This window comes from Oncorhynchus gorbuscha, linkage group LG06 (assembly GCF_021184085.1).
Source record: "Oncorhynchus gorbuscha isolate QuinsamMale2020 ecotype Even-year linkage group LG06, OgorEven_v1.0, whole genome shotgun sequence".
In the NCBI taxonomy this organism is placed as follows: Eukaryota; Metazoa; Chordata; class Actinopteri; order Salmoniformes; family Salmonidae; genus Oncorhynchus; species Oncorhynchus gorbuscha.
In genome coordinates, this window is record NC_060178.1 from 58,044,666 (window position 1) to 58,062,011 (window position 17,346).

Here is a 17,346-nt window from a genome sequence, read left to right on the forward strand (position 1 = left end):
CCGGAGGAATATCATGATCTGCGCACGGTCTTCAGTCGGTCCAGAGCCACCTCCCTTCCTCCTCACAGGTCGTATGATTGTTGTATTGATCTCCTTCCGGGGACCACTCCCCCCCGGGGTAGACTATACTCTCTGTCGGCTCCCGAACGTAAGGCTCTCGAAGATTATCTGTCTGTTTCTCTCGACGCCGGTACCGTTGTGCCTTCTTCCTCTCCCGCCGGAGCGGGGTTTTTTTTGTTAAGAAGAAGGACGGTACCCTGCGCCCCTGCGTGGATTATCGAGGGCTGAATGACATAACGGTTAAGAATCGTTATCCGCTTCCCCTTATGTCGTCAGCCTTCGAGATTCTGCAGGGAGCCAGGTTCTTTACTAAGTTGGACCTTCGTAACGCTTACCATCTCGTGCGCATCAGGGAGGGGGACGAGTGGAAAACGGCGTTTAACACTCCGTTAGGGCATTTTGAATACCGGGTTCTGCCGTTCGGTCTCGCTAATGCTCCAGCTGTCTTTCAGGCATTAGTGAATGATGTACTGAGAGACATGCTGAACATCTTTGTTTTCGTTTACCTTGACGATATCCTGATTTTTTCACCGTCACTCCAGATTCATGTTCAGCACGTTCGACGTGTACTCCAGCGCCTTTTAGAGAATTGTCTCTATGTGAAGGCTGAGAAGTGCGCCTTTCATGTCTCCTCCGTCACATTTCTCGGTTCTGTTATTTCCGCTGAAGGCATTCAGATGGATCCCGCTAAGGTCCATGCTGTCAGCGATTGGCCCGTCCCTAAGTCACGTGTCGAGTTGCAGCGCTTTCTCGGTTTCGTGAATTTCTATCGGCGTTTCATTCGTAATTTCGGTCAAGTGGCAGCCCCTCTCACAGCCCTTACTTCTGTCAAGACGTGCTTTAAGTGGTCCGGTTCCGCCCAGGGAGCTTTTGATCTCCTCAAGAAGCGTTTTACATCCGCTCCTATCCTTGTTACTCCTGACGTCACTAAACAATTCATTGTCGAGGTTGACGCTTCAGAGGTGGGCATGGGAGCCATTCTGTCCCAGCGCTCCCATTCTGACGATAAGGTCCATCCTTGCGCGTATTTTTCTCATCGCCTGTCGCCGTCGGAACGCAACTATGATGTGGGTAACCGCGAACTGCTCGCCATCCGCTTAGCCCTAGGCGAATGGCGACAGTGGTTGGAGGGGGCGACCGTTCCTTTTGTCGTTTGGACTGACCATAAGAACCTTGAGTACATCCGTTCTGCCAAACGACTCAATGCGCGTCAAGCTCGTTGGGCGTTGTTTTTCGCTCGTTTCGAGTTTGTGATTTCTTATCGCCCGGGTACTAAGAACACCAAGCCTGATGCTTTATCCCGTCTCTTCAGTTCTTCTGTAGCTTCTACCGACCCCGAGGGGATTCTCCCTGAAGGGCGTGTTGTCGGGTTGACTGTCTGGGGAATTGAGAGACAGGTAAAGCAAGCACTCACTCACACTCCGTCGCCGCGCGCTTGTCCTAGTAACCTTCTTTTCGTTCCTGTCTCTACTCGTCTGGCTGTTCTTCAGTGGGCTCACTCTGCCAATTTAGCTGGCCACCCCAGTGTTCGGGGTACGCTTGCTTCTATTCGCCAGCGGTTTTGGTGGCCTACTCAGGAGCGTGACACGCGCCGTTTCGTGGCTGCTTGTTCGGACTGCACGCAGACTAAGTCAGGTAACTCTCCTCCTGCCGGTCGTCTCAGACCGCTTCCCATTCCTTCTCGACCATGGTCTCACATCGCCTTAGACTTTATTACCGGTCTGCCTTCGTCAGCGGGGAAGACTGTGATTCTAACGGTTGTCGATAGGTTCTCTAAGGCGGCTCATTTTATTCCTCTCGCTAAGCTTCCTTCCGCTAAGGAGACGGCACAAATCATCATTGAGAATGTGTTCAGAATTCATGGCCTCCCGTTAGACGCCGTTTCGGACAGAGGTCCGCAATTCACGTCTCAGTTTTGGAGGGAGTTCTGTCGTTTGATTGGTGCTTCCGTCAGTCTCTCTTCCGGTTTTCATCCCCAGTCTAACGGTCAAGCAGAACGGGCCAATCAGACGATTGGTCGCATATTACGCAGTCTTTCTTTTCGAAACCCTGCGTCTTGGGCAGAACAGCTCCCCTGGGCAGAATACGCTCACAACTCGCTTCCTTCGTCTGCTACCGGGCTATCTCCTTTTCAGAGTAGTCTTGGGTACCAGCCTCCTCTGTTCTCGTCCCAGCTCGCCGAGTCCAGCGTTCCCTCCGCTCAGGCTTTTGTCCAACATTGTGAGCGCACCTGGAGGAGGGTCAGGTCTGCACTTTGCCGTTATAGGGCGCAGACTGTGAGAGCCGCCAATAAACGTAGGATTAAGAGTCCTAGGTATTGTCGCGGTCAGAGAGTGTGGCTTTCCACTCGTAACCTTCCCCTTACGACAGCTTCTCGCAAGTTGACTCCGCGGTTCATTGGTCCGTTCCGTATTTCTCAGGTCGTTAATCCTGTCGCAGTGCGACTTCTTCTTCCGCGACATCTTCGTCGCGTCCACCCAGTCTTCCATGTCTCCTGTGTTAAGCCTTTTCTTCGCGCCCCCGTTCGTCTTCCCCCCCCCACGTCCTTGTCGAGGGCGCACCTATTTACAGGGTACGGAAGATCATGGACATGCGTTCTCGGGGACGTGGTCACCAGTACTTAGTGGATTGGGAGGGGTACGGTCCTGAGGAGAGGAGTTGGGTTCCATCTCGGGACGTGCTGTACCGTTCGTTGATCGATGATTTCCTCCGTTGCCGCCAGGGTTCCTCCTCGAGTGCGCCAGGAGGCGCTCGGTGAGTGGGGGGGTACTGTCATGTTTTGTCATAGATTGTCATGTCTTGTCCCTGTGCTTTCTCTTCTATTCGTTTCCCCCTGCTGGTCTTATTAGGTTCTTTCCCTCTCTCTATCTCTCTCCCTCTCTCTCTCTCTCTCTCTCTCTCTATCGTTCCGTTCCTGCTCCCAGCTGTTCCTCATTCTCCTAACTACCTCGTTTACTCTTTCACACCTGTCCCCTATTTTGCCCTCTGATTAGAGTCCCTATTTCTCCCTCTGTTTCCGCTTCTGTCCTTGTCGGATCCTTGTTTGCTGTACTGTGTCCTTGTTCCGTCCTGTCGTGTTTTTTTGCCTTCTTCAGATGCTGCGTGTGAGCAGGTGTCTCTATCAGCTACGGCCTGCGCCTACCCGAAGCGACCTGCAGTCTGTGGTCGCATCTCCTGTTGTTCCCCTCTACTGACTAGAGGATTTCAGTTATTCCTGTTTGGACATTACCAGTGAAAGAATTCAGAATTAATCGTTTTTTGTTAAGACTGGAATAAACTCTGTTTCTGTTAAGTCGCTTTTGGGTCCTCATTCACCTGCATAACAGTTGTTGAACTGCTCCATTTAAATACGAGTTTCTATATTATTTTTCATTACATGCACATTGAAGTATTATTGCAGTTGTTACTATGACAGTGAACACATCCCGAAAGCACTGAATGGTCTGTGTTACCAGTTACCACCTTATTAATAGGCCTACACATCAGCTACTCTTCCTGAGGTCCAGCACAATTTAAGCAGTTATATACCATTTAAAAAACATTACAACACATTTCACAACACATTAAGTGTGTGCCTTCAGGCCACTACTCTACTATCACATATCTACAACACAAAATCCATGTGTATGTGTGTGTATAGTGTGTATGTTATCATGTGTGTGTGTGTGTGTGTGTGTCTGTGTCTGTGTGTGTGTCTGTGCCTGTGTGTGTGTCCCTTCACAGTCCATGTTGTTCCAAAAGTATTTTTGAACCATTATTCAAATCTGATTTTACTGCTTGCATGAGTTACTTAATGTAGAATAGACTTCCATGTAGTCATGGGGTTCCTTGAGTGGCACAGTGGTCTAAGGCACTGCATAGCAATGCTAGAGGCGTCACTACAGACCCGGGTTCGATCCATAGGGCGCCGCACAGATGGTCGTACTGTGCGCCTCCCATAGTTTGTTCTGGACTTGGGGACTGTGAAAAGACCTCTGGTGGCATGTCTTGTGGGTTATGATTGGGATTAAACAAGTCAACAAGTCAATACTTCTCACTAATACTAGTAGTGATCTATCCTATACTTTGTGCCAGGAGAGATTGACATGCATACTATTTATGTGTATGCGTTGATCAGTTGATTGACAGGTGAAGCTACTGTAGAACGATATACTTTCCTCTAGATGCTCGCCAACGTTTTACAGTTATGTAGCCTAATAGTTCATCATTATAGTTATACTTGTAGTTATCGTCCTTGGTATGGATGGCCCTACCAATATTACAAGTTATTTATTGTGTAGGCTGCTATCCTATTAAAATAAAGTGGGGTGGATGGAACAAATTGGCTATGTAACAGATGCAGAATCTTAATCTGATCACTCTGTTGCAGGATTACGTTCCTGCACTGCAGGAAATGTAAAACTTGAAGTGTTTTTGAGATTTAAAAGGGCTTATGAAGTTTGTCATTTCCACTTAGACTTGATTTTCCCTTACAGAAAATGTATCAACCCCTGAAAAAATGATCCACATAATAATCTACATTTCCTGTTGCTGCAGGATTATTTTTCTGTCGTAGAAAACTAGCTCAAATTAAGATCCTACATCTGTAGCTACCGCAGGAATGTGGTAGGCCTACAACTACCCCGTGGCAAGCAACTCACGTCAGGAAGCAACAACATCGTTGCACTGGTCATTCGCACCGGGTTCGACTTGCCAAGCTGACGCTTCCCGTGGGCAATAACGTTAGCTAATAATTGGCATGTCATGGTCACATCCAGATGGTGACCAATTTTACAATCGCAGTTTGACTTTTATTGGGACGAATCTTGTCCTAGAGGCAGAGCTGAGCAATTTACACTAGATGGGACAGTGCCAAGTAAAAATTGGCTATATATCATCAAAATTCAGAAATGAAGGGTTAGGCAGTGTGGTTACGGTTAGGGTTAGGTTTTAAATACGATTTTATGACTTTGTAGCTGTGCCCGCTATTGACCACCCTGCAGAGCTGCCTCCAGTAGGCCTACATGAGTCATCCCAATAAATGCCAAACTGCATTACAATCCCTCGCCCATCAAAACATTCTTGCAGTCAGCATGCCAATTGCACGCTCCTTCAAAACACGAGACATGTGTGGCATTGTGTTGTGTGACAAAATTGCACATTTTAGAGTGGCCTTTTATTGTCCCCAGCATAAGATGCACCTGTGCACAATATTTGAGGGAAATACATGTTTTTTATGCGTATGGAATATTTCAGGGATCTTTTATTTCAGCTCATGTAACATGGGACCTACACTTTACAAGTTGTGTTTATATTTTTGTTCGGTTTAGTACTCACTCCCTCCCGTACTCAGAGCTGAGCTGATGTAGTCAGTTTAGAAATACGTTCCACCAGCCCAGCCCGCTTCTCTTACAGGCACAGCGGGCCCTGAGGTCTTTGTCTGAGTAGTCGGCTAGCCACAGCGGATCCCTCTCCTATGCAACACTGTTTCATCTAAGAGTTCAGACGCTTTGATTGGGTCCCTAATTGACTTATCTTCCTCATCATTCCAGACGAGTATCTGGCTCCCGTCACCCTGCATCACCATAAGGCTGCTTTTTGTCTTGTTCTCGTCTCCTAAAGCATATGGGAAATCTGCAGGCTTTGAGTGGGATTTGAATATGGTTGGGAAGAAACTTGCTTTTTGAAATGGGGGTCCTGGTGGTGGTGCTGGTGGTAGCAGGTTTGAAGAAGAGGAAGATGATGATGATGATAATAATAATGTTCAAATAAGAAGAAAATCAAATACATTTTGTTTAATAAAATATCACCATAAAAAAACTCTCATCCTTCCCATGTAACAATCTGAGAAGTCAAGCCAGAGGGGAACCAGTTGATCTGAATGTGCATCTGTGACAGCTTGATGGAGTGGTTGGCAACAGTGAGGACTTATGGCATCAGATCTCATCACAGATGAGAGATGACAGTGCCACTGGACCGTCCCAAGTAAGACAGGGCACAGAGGGCCACGCAGACGGGACAGCCAGGTCAGCTCAAACCCAAATGTTTCTGACCCTCACTCCCATGATGCACCCAAGCCAGAGAGTGGGCGGCTGGGAGATGAGACCCATCAATCTGAATAAGGCAGGAGAGATGATCCACCTGGTGCCATGTACCACCCTCCAGGTTCCAGCTGCACCCGTACCTCATCATCTCACAGCACTGCCCAACCACACATTCTGCAGAGTAATGTCTGCACAGGTCATAGTCTCTACCCACACCTCAGACAGAATATAACAAGCATATCAGGGAGGCAAAGGGGGAGATATACAGATAGAATGAAAGTGAAAATACGCCCCTAACCAGAAAGTTAAAAAGAAAGAATCCCCCACTACATCATCCAAGACATGTTTGTCCCCTTTGGTTGACTTTAAGACATTCTCTTACATCTGCTATGTTGTCACTCTGGGTGGGAAGAGAAATGACACTGAGTTCTGGAGTTTTGAAGATAAGGAGTGGGCCTTTCCATCATCTTTCTGCACAACGCAGTTAATGTTAATCTCATTCATTTCGGTTCCCTTCTCTCTCTTTGAATGTTATGCTGACTGAGAGCTCGGTCTGTGCTGCAACTGGTTATGCGTCCGTCATGGAGATTTGTTGAAACCAAAAAATATGGATAAATAAATAAGGAACATTGCGTTTTTCCCAGAGCTGCAGTGGAACAGAGGCAGTTGTCTTGGCTGTTACTCAAATCACACACATATACATACAGAATATTTGGGAGAGAAGGACGTTTCAAGTGGTTCTATTTTCTTCCTGGATAAAATCAGATCTGACACCTCATTTGTATATACTACTTGAATATACATATATCAATCTGACTTGTTAAATTGAAACAACATCAATGTACTCAAGAGCTGTTTGTTGTTTCAGAGCTCTTGCCATCCGCCGACAGCTATGTATAATCTGATAGTCTTCATAACCTACAGGCTAAAGTGGACATTTAGAAGAACAATCAATTGTATGCACCAAATAAATAAATGCCTGCATTACATGTCTCCCCTTTTTTGCACTCCAAGAACAAACATATACAAACAACAACAAAGACAAACACAAAAGACTACATCTCAACTTCCCAGACCCACATGCTCACACCCCCATCCCTGGTGACTGAATTATTGTTTGCCACCTGGCCTTCAATTGAAACAATTTAGGTTTTTCTCGGCCGCAGTAGCTATTTCAATATATTAAATAATAAATCATTATATTTTTCCATTGTGACAAACTTGACTTCTATGTTTTCAGTATACGTTTTTTTTTTAGGTGAGAGATGAGAAGAGTTGTCTGCATTACATAGGCTAGTAATAATGAACATAGAAATCCTCCACCAAACAAGCACATGAACGCCCACTTCCACTAATGTGCACACGTCCACACATGGATGCCTGTCCACACATATCGTAAGGGGCTGTATGAAATGTATTTCTGCCATGTCCTGTCACTTTGAAATCCCTGATTCCAAAAAATCATTCAGTGCATAAATGGTGATGGCAATTTATAAAGATGTCTTGACCCCAAATAGAATGTTCGGTCCGCTCCTGATCCCCGGGATTGTCTTTTTGGTTGGCATCCTGCAGCTGGAGCTGCGTGTCGGGGAGGGGGTACTGTCAAGTGTGCTCCCTCTCCGGCCTCTAGGTCATCAGGCTGCTCGTTACACCTGTCACCATTGTTACACGCACCTGCACCTCATCAGACTCACCTGGACTCCATCACCTTCCTGATTACCTTCCCTATATATGTCACTCCCTCAAATCTTACTTCTAAATAACAAGGAGATGACTGAAGAGCCCAATCCTGGAGACAAAAGTTATACCACAGTTGGTATACTGCAAGTTGTAGAGCTAGGGAGAGGGTGTCCAGTGTTCTCTTTCCTTTCGTTGGAGCCTCCGAATTGCCTCAAAGAGACCCGCGACATGAAATAGTTGGTGTTTCCATTCCAAGCAGTCTGCTTTCTTTTTATATCCAGACAATGGTGCTTGAGTATAATTAGGGCAGGCCTAATGGATTCTCAATTTCAGAGCATGCAATATTGGGTTACATGAGTTTATGTGGCCCACCTCCCTCTAGCCAGGCATTATTCTGCACGTTTTTAGTTTAGGGAGTGTGTCATGATATTTATCAATCACTTATGCAGTAAAATATTTTTTCACAGCCATCCATTTCATAGAATGGAGACATTAGATATGTGAAAAATATGGTTGTGTTTTGTTCTACTGCTGGAAGGGGTATGTATCTCAAAAGCTAAAGCCCTTTTTGAAGATTGCCCACTAGCCTATCTAGTTACACACACACACACACACACACACACACACACACACACACACACACACACACACACACACACACACACACACACACACACACACACACACACACACACACACACACACACACACACACACACACACACAGCAGCCCTTTGCACATTCACAATAAAATTACAATACTGGATGAATATGAAATGTTCACTCAATCCCTTTAAAGCTGTTTTCACGCTATAAAGGAGATGCATTTATAATTCCATTATGATGAGTTAGGTGCTTCAGTGCTTCACTTTTCTACAACTAATGTTAATTTACGCTTGTTTAGTCTTTTTCATATTCCAAAAATAGTTAGCACACCATTCAAAACGCTTTCTGCAGAACAACTAAGCCATTTATAGATAGTCTACGAATCTTTAGCAAAGTGCAATAGAAAAAAAGATACGCTCAATTTCATTTGATTGAAAATAGGTTTACTAAACCATATTTAAACAATTTTAAACCAACGCCTAGAAGCTGTCATTGTACATGCCACACGAGAGTCGGTTGTATCATATTGCAACTGTCGAAATAAATTCTTACCTGTAGCGATTGGTGGCGGAGAACATGCCATACAGTTCAGTTTATACTGGCGATAAAAGTCCGTGTCACCGAATTGTCCTTAGCATTCAAATCAACGTTGTAACTGGTAGCGCACTTCAGTCCAGTTTTCTATAGGCGGCATATGTTGATGTGCGTGCATCTGCCCGCAAAAATAATTGGTGTCAGCGAATTCCCGTCAACTTGGAGAGGAGTCGCGCCACTGCGGCTTCATGCGCAATGATGAGCAACAGTCCTCCAACTCTACAGTTGCTACATGAGATTAACGTCACCAAAAATCACTTGTAGTCCTCAGAACTAATTCATTTATGTCCACCATTCATAATACCCTTGATTGTTTTTTAAACAATTAACATTCATTCCACCATTAGATAGTGTTACTCGTAAGCATATCCTATAGTTTATGTGGGGGAGTGTGCGCGCACATGAATCAATTTGTTTCATTGGGAGGCTACATTCACAATGGCAAAATCCTATCACGTTGCACATTCAGCACATGGACAATGTCTTTGTAGAACAAAGCATATATCCAGTATAAATGATTGAAGCCCAAAGGAACCGAGGGCACAATAAATGGATGTAACATTTAGTTATAGCCGTTTTCTGTGATGGCAACATCAGAGCATATTGAAGCCATCCTATTCTTAAATTAGCCAACACGTTACACAACAGGCTATAAATGTATTTATTCCATTACATGTAGGCCTAACTAAACTCTTAAAGACAAATACTACACCCGAGACACACTCAGACACAATGAACTGTGCTAAACTGTTCATACTGTATGTTTTGTATGTTACTTTTACCATATAACAATATTGTTGAATACCCAGTTCTCCGCATTAAGTAGTGTACACCATTGGAGGAAGTTGAGGACCATCCTCCTCAGTGAATTTCATAAAAATAAAAATAGTCAACATAAAAAAGTGATCCTTTTTATAAAAAAAAAATATACTACACTGAACAAAAATATAAACACAACATGCAACCATTTCAAAGATTTTACTGACTTACAGTTCATATAAGGGAATCAGTCAATTGGAGAGAAAAATGAGGCCCTAATCTATGGTTCAGAATGGTCTTGTCCTGTCTGCAGTGTATGGCCAGTTGGATATGACTCATCCGGAAGTGGTGTAGGTTGTCACCAAATGTTTAGATCTCTTACAGACGATTTGCTGGTACTGCATGTCTCCAGCAAAGACATGGTTGTGGTGTTACCATTGTACACTTTTTTGTGGAAGGGACGTAAGGAAACACACCTTTGTTGGTAAAGGTGTAAACCAATTGGGACCTAAGTCTTTAGAGACAGACTAATGTATTGTTTAGGGACAATGAGAGACATTGGGAGCTGCTTTTGAGAGGAAATATCATTCTACAAAGTGAAATTGCTGGGGGGGAGGGGGGGGCAGAAGGTGTGAAAAAGTCTTAAGAGGGCAGTTCTTACACAGCATATATTGTTGTGTATGAGAGATGGAGGAGAAATGGCACCTTTCAATAGTTCTCATAACACAACAATACCTTTACTGTCGCCATATGCACAACCAAAACTCCTTCCTCATTTCAAAGACCTATCTGTAAACTTTCCCCAGCCCCATTCACTTTGACAGATCATTCTTGTCAACAGTAGCTCTTGGCAGGTTTTTTTGTAGACATGTCTTTGTATTGTGTTTTGGGAATCTGCAGAGAGAATAATTAGGTGGTCATGTCATTACTGTTGTAGTCTTTATTTTATACTTTTCAGTGTCCCTTACTTGTTTTTGTCCCACAATCTTGTTGTGCTCCATGCCCCTCCCTCATGCTCTTAGACCCAAAATGCAGCCGCTTTGGGGTATTCTTCAGCAGGGCACCGTGGAAAGGTTTCAGATAACCTGAGCTTTACAAAGAGAAAAGGTCAAAAGAAAAACTAAATAGACTAAATTGATTACATGGAAGGTGCTCTGGGGTCCTCAGGCTATATCTGTAACCCCAAAACATTAGCACAAACTTTTACAAACACTACCCAATTCATGTTTATGCCATGCTTAGTGTAAATTGATCTATCTCAGCTGTCAGCTTGTAAATATTTTTGCTCACTTACCTTCACTTGTGCAGAGCTAAACGTTGGAAGCACATACTGTCATGTTTTGTCATTGGTTATCATGTCTTGTCTCTGTGCTTCCCTTCTATTCGTTTCCCTCTGCTGGTCTTATTAGGTTCTTTCCCTCTTTCTATCCCTCTCTTCCCCTCCCTCTCTCCCTCTCTCGCTCTCTCTCTCTATCGTTCCGTTCCTGCTCCCAGCTGTTCCTCATTCTCCTAACTACCTCATTTACTCTTTTCACACCTGTCCCCTATTTTGCCCTCTGATTAGAGCCCCTATTTCTCCCTCTGTTTTCCGCTTCTGTCCTTGTCGGATCCTTGTATGATGTTCGCTGTTCTGTGTCCTTGTCTCGCCCTGTCGTGTTTTACCTTCTTCAGATGCTGCGTGTGAGCAGGTGTCTAGGTCTGCTACGGCCGGTGCCTTCCCGAAGCAACCTGCAGTCTATGGTCGAGTCTCCAGTCAGTCATCTCTACTGACGAGTGGATTTCAGTTTTCCTGTTTTGTTTTCACCTTGATATATCCAGGAGTATCACTTTTGTCAAATACTGGAATAAAGACTCTGTTTTCGTTAAGTCGCTTTTGGGTCCTCATTCACCTGCATAACACATGCTGGTGGAATCAGATTCTGTACCACCTACAACAAAACAACACCAATGGACCACCCTACTCATTTTATTGATCTCTATTAGACTAGCTAGCTCAGCACACCTAACATGGACATTTCAATATTGTCAACTTGCTGTTAGCTAGAGTAAACTAAAAAAACATAGATGATTTATACAACTTCAACATTTGCTAAAAACACAGAAACAGAGAATGAATTAGCTAAAGTTCATTCAGAAAGTATTCAGACCCCTTGACCTTTTTCATGATTTGGTGTGTTACAGCCTTGTTCAAAAATATATTAAATTGTTTGTTTTTTCATCAATCTACACACAGTACTCCATAATGACAAAGTCAAAACAGTTTTTTAGACATTTTTGCAAATGTATAAAAAAAAGGAAATATTACATTTATATAAGTATTCAGAACCTTTACTCAGTACTTTGTTGAAGCACCTTTGGCAGCGATTACAGCCTTGAGTCTTCTTGGGTATGACGGTACAAGCTTGGCACACCTGTATTTGTGGAGTTTACCCATTCGTCACTGCAGATCCTCTCAAGCTCTATCAGGTTGGATGGGGAGATTCGCTGTACAGCTATTTTCAGGTCTCTCCAGAGATGTTCGATTGGGTTCAAGTCTAGGCTCTGGCTGGGTCACTCAAGGATATTCAGAGAATTGTCCCGAAGGCACTCCTACATTGTCTTGGTCATTGTCCTGTTGGCAGGTGAACCTTCGCCCCAGGCTGAGGTCCTGAGCTCTCTGGAGCAGCTTTTCATCAAGGATCATCGAGGATTTCATCATCGATCACCACATTCTTTTGGAGAGATTGGAAACCCAAGTTGGTCTACACGGACAAGTTCTGGCCTGGTTTAGATCTTATCTGTTGGAAAGACATCAGTTTGTCTCTGTGAATGGTTTGTCCTCTGACAAATCAACTGTAAATTTCGGTGTTCCTCATGGTTCCGTTTTAGGACCACTATTGTTTTCACTATATATTTGACCTCTATGTCATTCGAAAACATAATGTTAACTTTCACTGCTATGCGGATGACACACAGCTGTACATTTCAATGAAACATGGTGAAGCCCCAAAATTGCCGTCGCTAGAAACATGTGTTTCAGACATAAGGAAGTCGATGGCTGCAAACTTTCTACTTTTAAACTCGGACAAAACAGAGATGCTTGTTCTAGGTCCCAAGAAAGAAAGAGATCTTGAATCTGACAATTCATCTTAATGGTTGTACAGTCGTCTCAAATAAAACTGTGAAGAACCTCGGCGTTACTCTGGACCCTGATCTCTCTTTTGAAGAACATATAAAGACTGTTTCAAGGACAGCTTTTTTCCATCTAGGCAACATTGCAAAAATCAGAAACTTTCTGTCCAAAAATGATGCAGAAAAATTCATCCATGCTTTTGTCACTTCTAGATTAGACTACTGCAATGCTCTACTTTCCGGCTACCCGGATATAGCACTAAATAATCTTCAGTTAGTGCCAAATAAGGCTGCTAGAGTCCTGACAAGAACCAAATAATTTGATCATATTACTCCAGTGCTAGACTCCCTACACTGGTTTCCTGTCAAGACAAGGGTTGATTTCAAGGTTTTACTGCTAACCTACAAAGCATTACATGGCCTTGCTCCTACCTATCTCTCTGATTTGGTCCTGCCGTACATACCTACACGTACGCTACGGTCACAAGACGCAGGCCTCCTAATTGTCCCTATAATTTCTAAGCAAACAGCTGGAGACAGGGATTTCTCCTATAGGGCTCCATTTTTATGGAATGGTCTGCCTACCCATGTGAGAGACACGGTCTCAACCTTTAAGTCTTTATTGAAGACTCATCTCTTCAGTGGGTCATATGATTGAGTGTAGTCTGGTCCAGGAGTGTGAAGGTGAACGGAAAGGCTCTGGAGCAACGAACCGCCCTTGCTGTCTCTGCCTGGCCGGTCCCCTCTTTCCACTGGGATTCTCTGCCTCTAACCCTATTACAGGGGCTGAGTCACTGGCTTACTAGGGCTCTTTCATACCGTTCCTAGGAGGGGTGCGTCACTTGAGTGGGTTGAGTCACTGATGTGATCTTCCTGTCTGGGTTGAGGCCCCCCCTTGGTTTGTGCCGTGGCGGAGAACTTTGTGGGCTATACTCAGCCTTCTCTCAGGATGGTAAGTTGGTGGTTGAAGATATCCCTCTAGTGGTGTGGGGGCTGTGCTTTGGCAAAGTGGGTGGGGTTATATCCTTCCTGTTTGGCCCTGTCCGGGGGTGTCCTCAGATGGAGCCACAGTGTCTCCTGACCCCTCCTGTCTCAGCCTCCAGTATTTATGCTGCAGTAGTTTATGTGTCGGGGGGCTAGGGTCAGTTTGTTATATCTGGAGTACTTCTCATGTCCTATCCCGTGTCCTGTGTGAATTTAAGTATGCTCTCTCTAATTCTCTCTTTCTCTCTCTCTTTCTTTCTCTCTCTTGGAGAACCTGAGCCCTAGGACCATGCCTCATGACTACCTGACATGATGACTCCATGCTGTCCCCAGTCCACCTGGCCGTGCTGCTGCTCCAGTTTCAACTGTTCTGCCTGTGATTATTATTATTTGATAATGCTGGTCATTTATGAACATTTTAACATCTTGGCCATGTTCTGTTACAATCTCCACCCGGCACAGCCAGAAGAGGACTGGCCACCCACATAGCCTGGTTCCTCTCTAGGTTTCTTCCTAGGTTTTGTCCTTTCTAGGGAGTTTTTCCTAGTCACCGTGCTTCTACACCTGCATTGCTTGCTGTTTGGGGGTTTAGGCTGGGTTTCTGTACAGCACTTTGAGATATCAGCTGATGTATGAAGGGCTATATAAATACATTTGATTTGATTTGATCTCTCTGTACTTTGCTCCGCTCTTCTTTTCTTCGATCCTGACTAGTCTTCCAGTCCCTGCAGCTGAAAAACATCCCCACAGAATGATGCTGTCACCACCATGCTTCACAGTAAGGATGGTGCCAGGTTTCCTTCAGATGTGACACTTGGCATTCTGGCCAAAGAGTTCAACCTTGGCTTCATCAGACCAGAGAATCTTGTTTCTCATGGTTTGAGAGTTCTTCAGGTGCCTTTTGCAAAACTCCATGCAGGCTGTTATGTGCCTTTTACTGAAGAGTGGCTGCCATCTGGCCACTCTACCATAAAGGCCTGATTGGTGGAGTGTCGCAGAGATGGTTGTCCTTCTGGAAGTTTCTCCAATCTCCACAGAGGAACTCCGGAACTCTGTCAGAGTGACCATCGGGTTCTTGGTCACCTCCCTGACCAAGGCCCTTCTCCCTCGATTGCTCAGTTTGGCCGGGCGGCCAACTCTAGGAACAGTCGTGGTGGTTCCAAACTTCTTCCATTTAAGAATGATGGAGGCCACTGTGTTCTTGTGAACCTTCAATGCTGCAGAAAGGTTTTAGTACCCTTCCCCAGATCTGTTCCTCGAGCTCTACTGACAAATCCTTCAACCTCATGGCTTGGTTTTTGCTTTGACATGCACTGTCAACTGTGGGACCTTATATATACAGGTGTGCCTTTCTGAATAATGTCCAATCAATTTACCACAGGTGGACACCAATCAAGTTGTAGAAAGATCTCAAGGATGATTAATGGAAACAAGATGCTCCTGAGCTCAATTTCGAGTCTCATAACAAAGGGTCTGAATACTTATTTAAATAAGGTATTTCTGGGTTTTAATAAGAGTGCAAAAAAAAATTTAAAAGTGTTTTCACTTTGTTCACTTTGTTGTTATGGGGTATTGTGTGTAGATTGAGGAGGAACATATTTTACTTCCATTTTAGTGTAAGGCTGTATCTTAACAAAATGTAGGAAAAGGGAAGGGGTCTGAATACTTCCAGAATGGACTGTATATTGACAATTCTATCTTTAGTAATGGACTGTTTTCCAGACAAGGGTGGAATGGATGGCTACCAGATTGAGCTACTCTTATTTGCTAACGTTAGCTAGCTTAGTCAAAGATAGAACAAACAAACATATTTACTCTGCTGAAGGTACCTGTCCCGCAGTGACTGCCATGGAATAGGCTAAATTGATTGACAGTGTGTATCCAAAAGATAGCCAGCTAGCTATATAATTTAGCTGATGGCATTCTGAGTTAAAATACAGGACTATAACGTTAGCCAACTAGGTAACTTACCTAGTCCAGCTAGGCTAGCATGCAGGCTAACGGTACATTACCTGAGATTCTTCAATTTGGTTGCGAAGGGAAAAAACTATAGTATCGCATCACTTCGCAGCTGTTGTCAAAATGGATTCAGTTCAGCCTGAAAATCCCTCTGATAATCTTTGGTCACAGTAAGCATCATTATTTTATTATTTTTATAATTATTTTTTCACCCCCTTTTTCTCCCCAATTTCGATTTTGTCTCATCGCTGCATCTCCCCAACAGGCTCGGGAGGCAAAAGTTGAATGCCAAATCGCCAAACCGCGCTTCTAACACCCACCCGCTTAACCTCGAAGCCAGCCGCACCAATGTGTCGGAGAAACACGTTCCCATGACAACTGAGGTCAGCTTGCAGGTGCCCGGCCCGCCACAAGGAGCCGCTAGAGCGCAACGAGCCAAGTAAAGCCCCCACAGCCAAACCCTCATATCGGTCTCTGTAGTGAGGCCTCTAGCACTGTGAGTGCCTTAGTGCCTTCGACCATTGCCCAACTCGGGAGGCCCAGTAAGCATCATTCTTGATAGCATCAAGCCACTGGCAGCATCGGAGTAAATCTCTGATAAGTAAAACGGTGAAAGATAACTCATTTTTGCGCTTGATTGTAATTTGTGCAGCCAGACATTTAACAACACCACATGGGCATGATGACAGATTGTTTAAAAAAAATGATTGCCTAGAGAAGTTGTGAGATTACTGTGTGGGCAGAATCTACATTCGCCATTAACGTCGGACTTTCTGTGTTCACTATGAGCAGCCGAATACACAGGAAGTTGAAACTTACCGATTCTACCAGTGAAATTCAAATGCGCTCGTTTTAGCTTGTGGTTTCGATCATTTTTATGTTTATGACAAAAACGTAATGTTGTTAATATAATAATGACTATATGCTGTGGCAGAGCCAGGGTAAAATTTCCCTTTAAGCGATACTGGTGACCAGGAAAGGCATGCCCCATGAAGGCCATTCACCTCACACAATCTCCCCATCTGTCATGGTTTGATATATCCCCTCTCTGCACTCCCGCCTGTTTAATTTGAATCCAATCTTGGACATTTCCAACCCACACTCAGCTCAACCCCATCCATCTACTGTAGCTAGTGTGTCTAATTGTCACATCTGCTCCTGCTACGCCCTCTGGTGTTCATCCGGTGTCTTCCTGACCTGCAGTTACTCCCCCTGTACACACTCTCTCCCTCTCCCTCTCCCTCTCCCTCTCCCTCTCCCTCTCCCTCTCCCTCTCCCTCTCCCTCTCCCTCTCCCTCTCCCTCTCCCTCTCTGTGTGATTGTGTGGTATGCTGGAGTCAGAGAAGATCCCTCCCAGCTGCAACTCGTTCCATAATCAAGTCCTATTCAAATGCTCAGTCCTGCCACTTCCACTCTGCTCAGTCAGTTCATGATTATAGCAATTTATAATTATTAAAGTTTCTGGTACTCTGCTGTGCTTGTTTGTGCCTGCCTGACATAGTTTATCCTCTCATTGCAGTTACCGCTCTGTCTCTGGTTCCACATCTCACCACCCAACTACCTTGCTCTG

General features: G+C 44.6%; 1 protein-coding gene across 1 annotated transcript in view; it reads right to left on the bottom strand.

The window, feature by feature from the left end:
- LOC124037189 (gamma-aminobutyric acid receptor subunit pi-like) overlaps positions 1-9,172 on the bottom strand; it is a 78,418-nt gene extending 69,246 nt beyond the window's left edge. The window contains exon 1 of the mRNA XM_046351860.1: positions 8,922-9,172. The gene's annotated coding sequence lies outside the window, so the exon portion shown is untranslated. The remainder of the gene's footprint in view (positions 1-8,921) is intronic.
- Between the last annotated feature and the right edge of the window lie 8,174 nt (positions 9,173-17,346).